Raw genomic sequence first — 12,460 nt, forward strand, 5'->3', positions numbered from 1 at the left:
CACTCCTCCATCCACTTGCCCAAGTATAACTTTTGAATAGATTCAGCAGGAGTGAGGCAGGAAAGGTAGGAAGGTGAGAAAACGCGCGATATCAACTCGCAGAGCTCACTGAACTGCCTTGATGATAAAAGGCGGGCACAGGGACTACGTGGGTGGTGGCAGAAAGGGCGCGGGACACGCCTCGCAGAGAGAGAACAGTGGGCGGGGCCACGTGTCGGTATCAGAGTCCGCAACTCGAGCACCCAGTGGGCTAGCTAAAAGTCCCAGCCTGCAAGCCAACCGCGCTCAGCGGGCGACTGGCCGGATCCCAGCGCTCTGCCCCTCGCCCAGCCTGCGAGCGCGTGGTACGAAGGCGCGTCTGCATCCATGCCCCAGCCGGGGGAGCTGGAGGCGCTCGCAGTCCGAGGCGAGTGATGCTAGGCTGAGCGCGTGGCGGCCCGTGTTGTGCCCCGCTGAGCCAAGTGCGGAAGGACAGCGGCGCGCTTCAGCTCTGCTCGCCGCGCGTAGGGCGGGGCGCGGGTGGGGGGCGGGGGGCCTGGCCGCCCGCGGGGAGCTGTGGAGGAGCAGGCGCGCTGCGGACCCGACGGAGGACACGGTTAAAGCATTGCTATCAACTGTGAACCCAGAGAGCCCTCCTTAGTGAACACGCTAACTCTGAAGCCTCCCTTACGCCCCCGAACCACCGAAGGCGGCGACACCTGACTCAGCGCACAAACACGGGTCCCTTCTGTCCCGGATACAATTACGCGGCAGAGACACACTCAAACTCGCGCGGGGCAGCCAAGAGACGAGGTGAGCGGAGGGAACACGCCGTTCCAGCGGGCGGAAGAGGGGCGGGCTGGGTGGAGGAGAGGGGCGTTGTTTGCTCCCTGAGGTGAGTGCCGGGCGAATGGCTGCTATCCAGGGGCGGGGGGGGGGGGGGTTGGGTTGGAATTAGAAAGCACAGAGGGGATTGGGCTGAGGAAGTTAGGAGTGGATAGTGGGGGTTGGCGGGGTAGGGAGAAAGGCTAGGGGTTGAGGGGATGTGAAGGAGATCTTTTTAAGCTGGCCCCTGATAGCGCCAGCAATCCTGTTTCTCCCATATGGCATCCGTTTGAGGGTTCTCTCGCGTATGTGCGCTCAAGGCAGAGGGAGGGTATAACAGGGAGGCGATTCGGCCGAGGGCCTTGTACTTGACCCCTGAAGGGATGGGCACCACGGCCCCCGGAGGCCGGAGCCAGCTGCCACGGCAGGGATAGAGATGAGGGGCCAGGAGGAGCTTCTGGACCTCTTCAACTCCCCCGTACTCGTCCCCCTAAGGAGGAACAAGAGCGGGATGTGTTGGGGGTGGTGAATGTCTCAGGGCTGTACAAGCTCGCTGAGACCTTTCGGGGCCCGCCGTTTCCGCGTGCCCTCGCGACCCTCGACAATGGACAGTGTACAGTGGTGGCAGGGTTTCACGGGTCCCCGCGCCGATCTGGGAATGGTACGGGGTGCCCTTGTATTAGAGAAGCCTGTGTGGGCCCCCGGGATTAGAGAAGAGGTGAGCGCCTGCGGGCAGGGAGAGAAGGACGCGCTGCCGGCAACAAGAAGGGCGCCTTCCACGGACTGGAGGAGCGGCGAGGGAGCTTGGGATGTGTGTTTTGGATTTGAAGGAGGCAAACCGCATCGGAGAGTGCAAGTAGATGCAGTGCGTCGGGGCAAAAGGACAATCCGAGGAGGCGGGCGGGGTACCCACTCTCTACATGCAAACTCGTTGGTTTAATTGAGGATTTATAAAATTGAGTACGGTAAACGTGCCATTGTGCAGCACTTCCTTAGGAAAGGAATAGCCTCTGTACCTGTACCGCGAGTTCCCATCACCTTTCAGCATCTAGGCGGGGAGAGGAGAGAAGGTAGAGAACTTCTGAGAGCGTCCTGAGAACTAATGTGAATGGCTGGATTGCGCTAACTAGGCGTTCTCAGCGGAGAATGTCGCCAAGGGAAGGAGTGGGTGGCTGTACCAAACCAGGCGTGCTCTGGAGAATCACCTTTGTTATGAGCCCGTGTTAACAGTGACGATAGAGTCTTTTATTCTGGTGGGTCCTATTGGTAAAAATTAGAAAAAAACTCACACTACTCCAAATACTCCAAAAATCTTCAGTCACCTCAGGCTGTCACCTTCTACTACCAGTTTTTCAGGATCAGTATCGTGAATGTTAGCAGTTTGGCTAAATGCCAAATTGTTGTTATAATTTCTGATAATTTCATGTTCAAAAACGTCTATATTCATTCAGAATTGGCGTGCTTCTGACGTATCCCCAGAAAAAAAATTTGGAGGAAGGATAGACAGTGTCTTTTTTTCTGTTATTTTTAAAAAACTTTTATTTTAGGTTTTGGGGTACATGTGAAGGGTTGTTACATAGGTAAACACATGTCACGGGGGTTTGTTGTACATATTATTTCATCACTCAGTTATTAAGCCCAGTACCCAATAGTTATCTTTAACCAATATTTTAATAGTGTTAAGAGGAACCAAACTTTGTCCCCAGGAGATTTTAAAATTAAAGAGTCATGCATCTCAATATTATATAGTAAAGGAGACCAGAAGTTTGTGTTAATTGAATTAAATCTTAGCCAGCTTAGTTTTCTCCTATAGAAACTATCTCTTGGTGTTTTGAGGTTTTGCTTTAGGAATGTGTCTGTGTTCAGCAACTATTCTAGATAATGCCAGATAAAAACACTCTAGTACTGTATGATTTGCCTGCCACCTACAAGGTTAAGTTGACACCTAGTGTTGTGTGGCTTAGTATTATACGAGTCTTTATAAACTACAGTAAATCATAGTGCCCCGATATTTAGTAAAAGTTTGATTCTCTATTAGGAGGTTGGGCATAACTGAGCCGAAACTATATTTCTGACTTTTTCCAGGTAATACTACTATACAGATTCAAACTCTTTTTAAATCTAAGATTTCCAGAGGACTGTGCCTGTTGTATTTAAGCTTGGTACGCATCTTAGAATAAACAAACCAATGTAGTAAATAAAGATGCTTATCACAATTTTTTTAAATAAAAACTACTTTTTGTTTAAAGATTTTGACAGTTTACATTTCCCAATAATTTAAATTAAAACATTTTATTGCACTTTATGAACAACTGTCAGTTTCATTACCGTTTAAACATTGCTGAAAATCCCACCTTCAATCCTCAACTCCTTTTTAAAATCATGCTCCTGTTTATCAAATAATATCAATTTGTTGCTTTTTAATTCATGCTAGGATTTTCCAACATACACCTGGGAATTTCTAAGATACACTTGGAGAGAGAGAACTTTTGATTATTTATGCAAGGTATCCCATTTATTTGACATCATCTGCAATGGTACTTATTTACATAAGTACATTTTCTAGGTAGCTGACTCTTCACACCATTAATTACTGAAACTTAAAAAAAAAAATAATAAGCCATTGTAACCCACAAGCAATTTCTAAATCTTACTGTCTTCCTTGTTCCCTTGGAGAATATTGATGTAAGTTATTCTTTCTTTTTGAGTTGTCTTTATGAATTCATAAAGAATTGAATAGTGCTATTCGCTGAGGTGTATAGAGCTGTTTTTGTTTATAGTAAATGGTCTCAGTCTGCTGGGTTGAAATACTAGAATGGGGACAGAAGTACCATTCTTCTTTTTATGTTTTTTTTTTTCTGGGTCTTCTTTCTGTTATCGGCTATCACTTTCTGCTGCTGTCAGACCGTGAGTGGGCCCTGCTGCTATATTATCTGTTGTCTTTTGTTTTCCATTAAATGATGTGGGCTATTGCCTGAGTATAAATCCTGTAGACTTTGTGACAGATACTTTCTGTTCACGTGCTTTATTTGTGATTTGGACTGAGAACTGAAATGTTTAGGTTTCCAGAAGGGTGGCCTCTATATAAAAGGTTTTAATGTATTTTTTATAGAAAAATTTGTGTATGAGATCTTTAGGAGGGTGTCTTAATTTCAGACAGTGAAGTCTTCTGGAAAAACTGAGAAACTGAAGCAGCCCTTAAAAAAAGTTTACTTTTTTATGATAGGCCCAGATTGTCTTTGTTTAGGAATATGTATACTAGGATATTTTGCATATTACTTTCTGCCATTGAAACTTACTAACCATAATGTAGTGTAGTTAATATTTTTCTACCCTGGAAGTCCAGAATAAGAAGTATTGAGAACCCTGCTACTTGAGGCTACATGAATTATTTAAATATTATTTTGCAAATTTACTTATGGAGGAGGTACATAATAAAATAAATATGATTAAAATGGTTTAATTTGGTCTTGAAAACAGCAGTAATCATATCTCCTTAAACTGAAGCATTTCACAAACATTCATTCTTTTATTCAACAAATATTTGTTAAAAGCATACTATGTGCCAAGCACTGTGCTCTGGGGATGTGCATACTGTTAAGGCCCTGGGAGGGCTCTAGGCATAAAAGGGGGAGATAAGAAGGAAACAGGCTATTTTCAATATCTACAGTATAGTGCTGGCTGTTCTGTAAGTGCCGTGATAGAGATATACACACAATACCCTGAGCAGAAAGTTGGAAGTGGTGAATTCTGTGTGGGAACGGGAGATTCGAGGGTTTCTTAGAGGGTAACATAAAAAATGAATCACTGGAGGCAGGAGCAGGATCGTGGAGGGCTGTTTGCCATCCTCAGGAGTATGAACTATTTTCAGTTCAAGGTTGTTTTAAACTAAGGAGTGATGTGATGAGAAAACAGCTCTTACTGCAATCTAGAAGGAGGGATCTGAGGAACGTGAGATTTGAATGGTAGTTTAGAAGGTATTGCAGTGGCCTTGGTAAGAGAGTTTGAGGTCCTTGTACCAAAGTGTTTGCAGTGGGATGAAGAAAAGGGTTTGGTTACAATAATATTCAGGTGGTAGAACCTCTGAGATTAGGTGACTGATTTGGTGGAGGATTGGGAGTGGGTGGTATGGGAGGATGGGATAGGAACTTAAAAGGAGATCCAGATTTGAGAGCAAGAGTGATAAAGTTCAGTTTTAGACATGTTGAACATGAAGTGCTTATAGAAAATCGAACTGGAGATGTGTGTCCAATGAATCATTGCATGTGAGTTCTGAGCAGCGAGGTCCTGGGCTAAATAGGCAGGTAGATAAATGGTGGGTAGATAAAAGGATAGACACACAGAAACATTTAGGATTTTTCAGTGTATAGGTAAGTATAAACCATGAAAGTTGATAGGTTTTCCAGGGCAAGTACCAAAAGTTAATAGGGAACCAGAGGCCTGGGGAGATCCTAAAATTTAATGGTTGGGTAGAGAAATAGGGAGCATTAAAGAAAAATGAGAAGGTACAGAACAGGAGAGGCAAGAGGAGAATTAGGGGGGTGTAACTTTTAAAAGCAGCTGAAAAATGAGAACATTTCAGAAAGTGAGAAGGTCAGGTACTGAAATGAGGGGTATTAGACAGTTTCGGTTCCCGCCCCGTCCCAAGCCCCGAATAGCTCTGTGACCTTGAGCTCACAATTTAGTTTCATTTCCTCATTTTCCAAATGGGGTGAGAAGCACCTACATTATAGGGCTACTGCGAGGATCAGATGAGATAAAAGCTGTCAAGCATAATGCCTGGGAGGTTACTGGTTTGTGTTTAACAAATGCTAACTGTTTTATGGAAACTAGGACTTGAATTTGTGTTTAGAAGGTCCTAGTCATTTTTGCTTTCACAAGTACTTGCTCTCAGAATTCACGGAGAGTGATTGAAAATATATGTTTAAGATGAAAACTTGATCACACTTTTAACTTTTTGGGTTAGAAGCCAGTAGAATAGCAGCCATTGAAAATTTTGAAGGGAGCAGATGGAGTCAACTGAACAAAGTCCTTGAAGAGAGAGTGGAAATTGCCTGAAGAACATTGCAGAGATGTTGGGTTTCTCAGGACAATCCATGCTTCCACCAGTCTGGAGGGTCTGGTGGCATATACATTGTGTTTATAAAGCACCTGGTAATTAAACCTACAGGTTTCTAATGTCCTGTTTAAAGTACTCTTAGTATTTTAATTGTGTTCTAGTTCCTTAGGTAATCTATAAGGACATTGATTATTCGTTTTAGTAGTAGCTGAAAACAAACTCAGAAAACAATACAGATGATTTCAAAATTTAACAAAATGTAATGTAATATTTGATGATTCCTAAGAAACTTCTATACCTCATAGGTCTTAAAAATCAACATGTGAAAAATAATTATTACCCTGTGTGATAGGGGAAGGACTGATTTGTAGAGGTTTGTTTGCTTTTTTTTTTTTTTTTTGTCAAATTTAGATTACTATGGTAATATTTAAATATACCTACTTTTTTCCTAGGATTTTCTGTTTGAATGAAGTAATGCTTTATATTAGAGATAAACATTTTAAATTAGATTTCTATTTTAATATGTATATAATTTTTTTACTCTGTAATTAGTGCATAATTTGAGAAAATGTTTACATCTTTGCACTGGTGTGGGAATCAACAATTGAACATACTGTTTACTAATAGGTTATAAGGCATATTATAAATAATTGTTGTCTTAATACATATTTGTTGAACAAAACAAAATTAGATGTTCCATATTTTTAAGATGAAATGAATTTGTTATCTGTAGTTTTAATATTTGATCATATTCTTTACCTGAAAATCGCTAGCCACACTCTTTGTTATCAGCACCTCTCTATTTTACAGTTGCGTTTTGGTGCTTTTATTTTTTCCCCCACTGTGCTTAGTCCTTCATGATTTATGGTCCTGTTATTTGTAAAGCATAGTAATCTGAGCAGGTGATTTTCAGTTTAGGATTTCTTCTAGTTCCATGTTCTGTATTCACCAACGCAGTTTTAGACTGTATATTGTCATGCTCAGCACTCCCTTACAGAGATAACAGATGCCAAGTTGAAATTGACTTATACAGAGTGCCACACTTAGGTAAGCATTTAGGAGTGCATAGCCAAAATAAAAATGGTACCTTTGGTTTATGAATGGCAGGGTATCTAGGACAGTGTAGTTCGTATTCTCTGGATGGACATTCGTGTAAATGTTAAAATATTTAGATTAGATGGAAAGATGTATAGTAGGAACATTTCAGAAATAGTTTGCTTGTAGCGTTGTACTATGTATCTGAATTGTTAATTTGGAGTAATCACTGTATTGATTTTATTTTGAAGGTATAATCTATTTCCATTGACTTGATATAAATAACAGAAATGCATCTACAAGGAGTCCAGTTCATTAAAGACATTTACATTCATATCTGATTTGGTAAATATTTGCTTGATTTGGGAATATTATATAACAAAATTTGTGAAATCATTTTGTGCTTTTTAATTGTTTTGAAGAAATTTAATATTCAAAATACTTCAAGACACCAAATCATGACTTTTTAGTTATTACATTAGCTATAACTTGCTTTAATAAGTAAAATCTATGGGGCTAATTTTCTTCCAAGTGAAACATTAAGTTTAAATAATGTGCACATGCATTTACAAAGTAGAATCAAGTGTGCAAACATGCTCTATGTTCTCTAATAGGTTCCTGTAAGCTGTATATAAATTCAACTTTTATAAATTGAGTCATATTTATAGAATTTAAGAAAATAGGGCAAACATTTAACACTTCTTAAATATTAAGTGATGGGCATACAGATGTTTATTATGTTAATCTTTATAGTTTTCTGTTTGTTAGAAATAGTTTACAGAAAAAAATTGTGGATAGTGACATTAAAGCACATTATATTTTAAATATACCCAGGGGCTTTGCTATTTAAAGCAATATCAACATACAATTTACCATAGAAAAAATCCTATTTTGATTATTAATACCTGTTTTGCAAATTCAAATTTTTTAATGGGCTTAATTAAGCAGACACACACACACACACACACACACAACAACAACAAACTTGGACACACTTCTATAACACATCTTGAATATAGTCTCATCTGTTGGAGTTTGTTAAACTTCTACACTTAAGTCTTAATCTGATTCTACCTCTTTCTCATAATATCCATTATTCAGAGGCATCAACAGGAAGAATTAAATTTTAATTTAAAAAATTATTTTTATTAGCAACGGAATGAGTGATTCAGTGGTGGTGTCTTCCTGCTTTGAGAGAGCTGTTCTAAGACTAGGCAGTTAGTGCTCCGCAGTAGGCCCTTCCTCTGGGTTCTTTTCATGAAGAAGGCCCTTGTGTTTTACATAGATTTTGCATTTGTGCTGCTGTCCCTATTGAGTTGTTCTCACCAAGCCAATCTGGGGAGCAGCTCTTAGGGGAAAACTAGTCAAACAGGTTTGCCTGTCTATTCAAAAGGAGGGAAAAATGGTGAAATGTATGGATAAAGGCCAAGAATAAAACTGTTTTAAGGAACGTTCATGCTGATCACTGACTTTATTTTCTCCTGTTTTGAAAATACTTTGTAGACATTTGTGAGAATGTATCTTAATGGAGATAAAGTGAGAGTCAGAGAAACTGTAAGGGGAAGTAAGTTAGAAGCAGGGGATAAGGACAAGATGGGGAGAAGGAAGGGAAAATAATGGAGAAAAAAAACTCAAGAAGAAAAAATAGTGTTTCAGTGTCATATTTGGGCTTTATGTAAACTGAGTGTGTTATAGCAGGAAACCATGGTATTGATCTGAGAATGAATTTAATTAAAACAGACGAAACCCCCCACATGCCTGTGGTCCTCAACATCCAAAATAGGGAACACCTTGCCAGGGCAGGCTGAAGTTTGCTAGGAATATTGGTGGGAAAATGTTACAGTTAACCATCTCTGACACTAATCTTATATTAGAGATACTACTTGGTTTCCCCTAGTAAAGTGTTAGATTCATACAGCATTATTGTAGTTTGCAAATCTCTTACACATATATTTCTACTGTTTAGTCCTCATTCTGCTCCTGGAGCATTGCCCTATAGGTAGTAGCATTTTACAGCTCATAACTTGATAGAGTCCCAAGTAACTTTTTGAAGTCAAAATGACAATCTAGTCTGGGGAATTTGATGTTAGAACTAAAGCTTCTTGCCTAGAACAAGTTCTTGAACTACAGCTCGCCACCTGCCTCGTGTTCTGGGGATGCTGAACCTTGATCCCACTGAAATTACCTTTAAGTAATTTCACTGTAGTCCTCAGTAATGTCCTCCTCTGCTCCATGCTTCTTCCCTGCTCCTTGAGAGTCCCTTCCCCTTTCTCATCTGTAATGGTGAGACTCTCCATCTGATCTTTGGTTGTGCCTCTTCTTCCTTCCTGGCATTTTTAATAACATCTTTTGTCCCAGCACCTCTCCTCTTCTCTGATCTCACTCTTTTGGTGTAGTTCTTGATGCTCATAGACTGGATTTTTACTTATATATAGATGATTCACAAATCTGTACTTCTAATTGTGATTTCTTCTATACTCTCAAGAGCTTAGAGTTCCCAGCTCAACTTCCTAACTCAGATCTGACATCCCCATTTGCCTCAGTCTTCAAAGACAGATTTTGGTGTTGTGGAATTCACTCTTTTTTACCCTTTGTATCTAATCTATTCCTAATTTGATCACTGTGTCCTTCATGAAGACCTTCTTCCCATGCCTGAGACTTTCCATTCACCTCTTGATGTCTTGGTGTAGTTCCGCATCACTTCTTCACCGTTGGTATTAAATGACTGTTTTTCACCATGACCTTGACCTTCCATCACCTCCCACTGCCCATAACCATCAGTCACTTGTCCTTACTGACCCATTTGCCTTCGAGTGTGATTTGACTATGCGTTTATTTTCACATGGAGATCTAAAACTTTTAGCCTAGCTTTCGAGGCTTTCTATTGTCTAGCTGCTTTCTGATCAGACTTATTCATTTTCTCATACGCCTCAATAGGATTCTATTCTATTTACCCACTGGGGCATTCATTTCAGGATATCCCCCCTCTTGAGATGTCCTGCCTTTTTTTTCTTCTGCACTTCTAAATTCTCACCCAAGGTTTTGACACTCAAGTCCCACCTTAGACTGTGGCTTCCCAGTCTCTGTCACTTTTCTGTGACTTTGATTTGTACATATATTCATGTTAACAATTAAGTTTCATTTTGCCTCTAAGGAGAGTATGAACTCTTAGAGGGTGGAGTCTCTTGTCTCCTCATACACCTTGGACAACCACTATTGATCAGAGATAAGATATTCAGACGTGGTTGAATGGTATCTTTAGTTTGTCAAAAAACATATTTTCATTAAAAAAAAAAATGAGTCACAATTTAAAAACTAAAGGTAGGTGATTTCAAACCCCTCATTTGTAGTGAAAAGGGCAAAGTCTCTATGGGGTGGTTGTCTCGTGTTATACAGCTAGTTCAGTTATTCGCTGGCAGAGTCGGAACTAGCATTCAGATTTCCTAGGTCCTAATCCAGCATCTTCTATCTGTACCATATAAACACTCTCCAAAGTTGTCACCGCCATATGTCAAATAATAGTTTGACTTTTAAAATTTTGGTATCATTTTGGCACAAATACATCGTGTCAATGTTTAAGTATATTTACCTAATTTTCACAAGACAATGGCAATGATATGCAAAAGACTTTCTCTGGACTTGTCTCATTGTGGTGAATATCTGTTATAATCATAGATACTTAGAAGACACAAAATTGTACATTCTTACCTGTTAGTAAAGGAACATTAGATAAATTCATTCCGTTTTTCTGCAGAAACTACCAACATTTTTCCACTTCTGGGGACTAATATAACTGCTATTTTTTATCTAATACTCAACCTATCTAATACAACCTTGTCCTAGTGATGATGGTAGAATTTTATAAAATAGGGAAGTTTGTTATTTGTTCACCTGTGAAGATGTTCAAATAATTGAATAGGAAAATACCTAGAATTTTGTTTCTTGTTCTAATTTGCTTGTTTATATTTGGTCAGTTTTGTCCTGAAAACATGTTTGATACATTACATAAAAATTTATTTTGTGACTCTTAATAATGTTAAAAATACGTTTAAACTAGTGATAGTAAAGAAAGGATATCTTCATTAGTGGCGGAAACAATCTCATGATCTTTTGTGATTCTACAACATTACTGTAGCCTTAAGAATCTCTAGTAATGTTGTGTTGAAAGCTGTTTCTCCTACATGTGAATATGTTTCATTGCAGGAGAAGATGAAAATTTGATCTGGATATTCACCAGATTCACTTGCTAATTTGGGATTAGCAATTATGGGATTCTAATTAAAATCCCAATAAAAGAGAATTATGAAGAGTACTAACAAAGCATTTTAAAACATCAATCACTGTTTTCGTATTTTTTTAAAAGAAAATGTATACATGTTAGACTGTAAAGCCTCAGATAATCTCAGTTGTATGATTTATGAAACTTTTCTCACTTGTGTAAAGATGGGATCAGAATCAAAACAAAGAATTTCCATATTGTTTGCTGAATGTTTATCACATGATGCAGATACGTGGAGATAACTGTACCAGGCTAGTCTTGGGGAATTGTAGAAATAGAAACCTATATCTTATTCTGTAGGATACATATATATATGGATATAAATACATATATATATACACACATAGATATTAGAAGACATAAAACTATACATTCTTACCTGTATAATAATACTTAGAAGACATATGTTTACATATATATATATATATATATATATATATACACGTATGTATTTTAAAATGAGGTATGTGATCAAGACATAAGTGCTTTAATACCACTGTTTTATTAAAAAGGAAAATTGCATTTTTAAAAAATTACAAACTTTTATCCTAATTGTCTAAATTTGGTTTCTAGAACAGAAACATCAGTGTTACCTGGTAACTTGTTAGAAATGGAAATTCTTGGGCTCATCCCAGATCTGTAAAATCAGAAACCACAAGGGCAGGCCCCACAGTGTGTGTTTTAACAAGCCCCCCAGGTGATTGTGACGCTTACTGATGTTTTAGATCCACTTATCTATGATACCCGATGTCTTGTCAATTCACTTTTCTCGCAAAACGAAAAAATTCTGATCATCTTAAGGACAAAAAAAAATTAAGTTTAGATTTTAAAATGCTTTCCAGGTTAGTTTTATAACCTTAACTCGTATCTTATTTTACTTACTAATTGGTTATTGAGGCATCAACAAACATTTTTAGTTCAGATAAACCTATACATGTTTTAGTTTATTAAAAAAAAAAAACAGGGTTGAATTAGTTGTTTATTTTGGTATACTTTGCTATGACATTGTATAAGTGTAGCCTAGATTTTCTTAATTTTTAATCACAGGGAATAAAGGGGAGGAGGATTGAAAAAAGTCCAAAACCCTTAGTCCTAGGCCTCTTCCCCAGAAATTCTTATTTGATTGAACTTCGTTGTAGATGGCAGGTTTTCAGGCATCTCTATTTTTCCAAAGCTTCCCAGGTAATTATTATGTGCAGTTGGACTATAGCCATATGTTCAAAGATTGGCGCATCCTACCACATATCGGTTCATTAAAAAAATTGCCCATTAGATCTATTAGG

At 38.9% G+C, this 12,460-nt stretch overlaps 1 protein-coding gene across 1 annotated transcript in view; it reads left to right on the plus strand.

Annotated features, from left to right (window-relative positions):
- Positions 1 to 272: 272 nt before the first annotated feature.
- The window catches only part of UGT8 (UDP glycosyltransferase 8), an 84,457-nt gene continuing 72,269 nt past the window's right edge, over positions 273 to 12,460 (plus strand). The window contains exon 1 of the mRNA XM_023220063.2: positions 273 to 792. The gene's annotated coding sequence lies outside the window, so the exon portion shown is untranslated. The remainder of the gene's footprint in view (positions 793 to 12,460) is intronic.

This window comes from Piliocolobus tephrosceles, chromosome 3, assembly GCF_002776525.5.
Source record: "Piliocolobus tephrosceles isolate RC106 chromosome 3, ASM277652v3, whole genome shotgun sequence".
In the NCBI taxonomy this organism is placed as follows: Eukaryota; Metazoa; Chordata; class Mammalia; order Primates; family Cercopithecidae; genus Piliocolobus; species Piliocolobus tephrosceles.